This window comes from Theobroma cacao, chromosome 7 (assembly GCF_000208745.1).
Source record: "Theobroma cacao cultivar B97-61/B2 chromosome 7, Criollo_cocoa_genome_V2, whole genome shotgun sequence".
Lineage (NCBI taxonomy): Eukaryota > Viridiplantae > Streptophyta > Magnoliopsida > Malvales > Malvaceae > Theobroma > Theobroma cacao.
The window spans coordinates 14,581,095-14,585,524 of NC_030856.1; the positions used below are offsets into that span (position 1 = coordinate 14,581,095).

Sequence of the window (4,430 nt, forward strand, 5' to 3'; positions counted from 1 at the left end):
GAGAAATTTGTGGAATTTCAAAGAATAAAGCAATCAAAGGTAAGATTTTTCAATTTTAGCTTAAGATCTACATTTCCCATGCTTTCTTTTTCATTTTCTATGGTTGAAACTCAAGATTTCATGAAGGAAAGTTTGCTGGCCGAACCTAGGGGGAGAGGTTTTGATCACGGGATTTGTTAGATTTCATGCTATATACGCGTTTTTAGTTGTTTTGTGATACTCGGTGTGAAAAACAAGCATAAAAACCACATGTTCCTCATCAAACCCTTCTTGGCCGAATTTACTAAAGGACATATTGATGATCAATCTTGTTATATCTCATGTTATTTAGCTTGTATTTGATGAATTGTGGTGCCGGATATTGAAAACGGTTATGGAGACGTATGGTTCCTTTAGTAAATGATTTGAACAACAATGAGAAAATCAAGTTCATTGAGGTAATTTGGGTGTAATTGGAGTATTGGAAGTTTAATGAATATATTTGGAGTTGAATTGGATGCTTTGGTTAAATCAATGGTGTATAGTTCGAACTAGGTCGAATACAAATTTATTCCGATCACAATTGAACCTACGTAGAACATTGCCTTTAAGTGACCATCCAAACATTCTCGTTCAATTTCATGCATTCATATAGAGTCTAAAATAGTTTTATAACAGTTTGACACAAATATATTGAATTACGTGTCGTGTATTATGTATAGGTGGTGAGCCCTCTGATAAAGGTAAAGACATCGTACTCTAGGACCAAGAATAGGAGTACTTCAAACTCCCGCTATTGTGAGTAATCAGACTTTCATCTTAACTATCTAAAGTAGTTTATACTCGTTTTTATGTTTTAAAGAAAAAATGAATTTAAATTGCAAACTATTATGTTTTATAATTGAAGTGTTGATTAAACGAAATGAGATTTATAACTTGTTTTGAAATTGAATACTGGTTTTGGAAATTGAGTAAGTGGAGACTATATACTTGTGTTATATATATGTTTTGACATATGGTTTGAATTGATGGCTTATGACAATGTGATTGCAAGCATGGCTGGATTTGTGTTTATGTGGAATATATGAACTGTTTTGCTTTGCCTTGACAGGCTGGTAATATTATATTAACCATGTCATGCTGTCAGAAATTTTATTAAATTGGTGGGTTATTTGATTAGCTTACTGCAGTGAGCTGGTTTCCGTAGACCAGCTTATTAAAGGGGCACGGTAAATCTCGTTATATTTTACCTTAGTACGAGAGGTGTGGAGAGTATCTCCTAAGGTAAAGTTAGAGTTTGTCAAGCCCAACTCTATTATATACTTGCCATGCCATTCATGTATTTGATAGCATGTCTGCATACTTGAATGCCTCGGAGAATCGTTAAAAGTCGGTATCGTACCTAGTGGTACAATTAAGTTGATTAAAACCTTGTACTAGTTTGAATAGAGATTTTAGGATGTATTTGAGAGTTATTGAACCTTAAAATGTTTTAATATGATGATTCAGAGTTCGAGGATTAACTTGGAGTCAAATTAGGAATTTTCATAATGAATGGGCAAAATTGTCATTTTGCCACCCGAGGGAAAAATTGGAATGTTGGATGAAATTTATGACCAAGTTTGACTAATTGGAACATGATTTGAATTTTAGAAGTGAAAATTTTCAATTTCGAGCATAAGGGCAAAATAGTCATTTTATGTGCCCATGAAGACGTAATTGGAAATTTTGGAATTTTACACCATCGTAACACTTGTCAAGCCCATGAATTTCACCTACTATCATTTTATACTTTGGATAATTAAGAAATTACATGTGGTGGTGAGTAAATGCTTAATTGTTAAGTTATTAACCATGGACCAATCACATGGTGACACATGTCAAGTTTTAATATTTATATAATTGCCTTTATAAGCTCAACTTAAACTCTCCCATTTCATTCTTCATGGCTGGCCAAAGCTAAGAACAAAGAGAAAAGAATAAGAGCAAACCCTAGAGATGAAAATCCAAGAGAAATTTGTTGAATTTAAAGGAACAAAACAATCAAAGGTAAGATTTTTCAATTTTAGCTTAAGATTTACCTTACCCATGCTTTCTTTTTCATTTTCTAGGGATGAAAACACAAGTTTTCATGAGGGATTACATGCTGGCCGAACTTAGGGAGAGAGGTTTTGATGGTGGATTTTGCTAGATTTCATGATATCTTGGTGTTTTTAGTGGTTTGATGATGTTTGGCATGAAAAACAAGCAAGAAAATCACATGCCCTTCAACAACCCTCTTTGGTCGAATTTTATGGGTGACATATTGATGATGGAATTTGTTGTATTTCAAGTTATTTAGCTAGGAATTGATGAATTATGATGTTGGATATCGAAATCGGAATGAATTTCGGTTATGGTGAATTAGGTCACAATTAAGCTCATTGAGGTACTTGGTGTATTTGGAATTTTGGAAGTGAAATGAATATATTTGAAGCTGAATCGGATGTTTTGATGAATTCAACAGTGTATAGTTCGAGTTAGGTCGAATATAAATTCAGTTCGATCATAAAATTGAACCCACATAGAACACCGTCTTTAAGTGATCATTCGGACGATTCTTGTTCAATTTCATGCATTCATATAGAGCTTGAGATAGTTTTATAACAGTTTGACATAAATATATTGAATTACGTGTCATGTATTATATATAGGTGGTGAGCCCTCTGATAAGGGTAAAGATATTGTACCCGAAGACCAAGAATAGGAGTACTCCAAACTCCTGCTATTGTGAGTAATTAGACTTTATCTTAACTATCTAAAGTAGTTTATACTCGTTTTTATGTTATAAAGAAAAATGAATTTAAATTGCAATCTATTATATTTTATAATTGAAGTGTTGATTAAACAAAATGAGATTTATAACTTGTTTTGAAATTGAATACTGGTTTTGGAAATTGAGTAAGTGGAGACTGTATACTTGTGTTATATATATGTTTTGACATATGGTTTGAATTGATGGCTTATGACAATGTGATGACAAGCATGGCTGGATTTGTGTTTTTGTGGAATATATGAACTGTTTTGCTTTGCCTTGACAAGCTGGTAATATTATATTAGCCATGTTATGTTGTCAAATTTTTATTGATTTAGTGGGTTATGTATTTAGCTTACTGCAGTGGGCGGGTTTTCACGGACCAGCCTATTAGAGGGACACGGTAAACCCCGTTATATTTTACCTTCGTATGAGAGGCGCGGAGGGTATCTCCCAAGGTAAAGTTAGAGTTCACCTCACGTCGAACCACCACGTGAGGGTGAAACTCAGCCAACGCCAATGAACGGCTGTGCTTTTAAATGTAAAAGAATGAGTTTATATTCATATGTTATTTTAATAGCCTTAGCGGACTCGGTTGGATACCCCGGCACAAGGTGTCGTCGAGTGCAAGTTTTGGCACGAGCCAAGGTTTTACGAGAATCATAAGCCTTGTTGATTTTGATGAAATGAAATTAATTTATATGGGTTGAAATGAGATTTGATGTTATGAATCATATTATGATAAGATGTTTTAAATTGTCCCCATTTACTCGGCTTTAGATGTTTTAGATGAAATTTGCTTACTCACTAGGTTTATAAAAACTCACCCCCTTCTTTTCAACCATTTCAGGCTCAGGATAGTCCGTAGATAGTTGATTTCGTCGAAGATCTACTTTTGGATTTACATCCTTAGAAATCGAAGGTCTACTTTATTATACATATTTGTTTATTTTGGGGGCCCACATGTCATTGTAGAATGTTTTGTATACCTGGCTACGTGTGCCACTGTATGTATGAATTTACTTTGCTTTTACGCTATAAAAATTATTTACGCAGAGTTCTATAAATATTGTTTTATAAGAAAATGGAATATTTTATTTAATATTTTTATTTAATTTGAATAGCTATAATTTCACTTTAAATTGATGAATTAGACAACGAAACTTATTTTTTGACATGAAATGGATGTTTATTACTCACATATCATATTTTTACCAGGAATTGAAAATTTTGGATAAAATGATCAAAATACCCCTGTGTAGTAGAAATTACTTTTTGATTGTTTTTGATTTGAAATTAGTCTATATTTCTTTAAAACATGGTATTTAATAATTGTTGCTCACAAGGGAGAAGTAAAACTGATGTGAAAGCCTTACGAGGTTTCGGTTAACATTTCGGGTAATGAATGTCAATCGAGACATCGGAGCGATTGTCATGAGCTCGATAGGAATTTCAGGTCGTGACAGAATTCACCTCACGCCGAACCACCATGTGAGGGTGAAACTCAGCCAACACCAAGGAATGGCTGTGCTTTTAAATGTAATAGAAAAATAAGTTTTATACTCATATGTTATTTTAACAACCTTGGCAGACTCGGTTGGATGCCCCGGGCTAAGGTGTCACTAAGTGCAAGTTTTTGGCACGAGCCAAGTTTTTA

General features: G+C 33.7%; 1 long non-coding RNA gene across 2 annotated transcripts; it reads left to right on the forward strand.

The window, feature by feature from the left end:
* On the forward strand, nt 1-3,750 carry LOC108662869. 2 transcript variants are annotated; one of them, XR_001928719.1, is made up of 4 exons: nt 1-39; nt 702-777; nt 1,939-2,028; nt 3,624-3,750. It is a non-coding gene; the product is annotated as an uncharacterized LOC108662869 (long non-coding RNA). The 2 variants fall into 2 exon arrangements; XR_001928720.1 differs by lacking the exon at nt 1,939-2,028.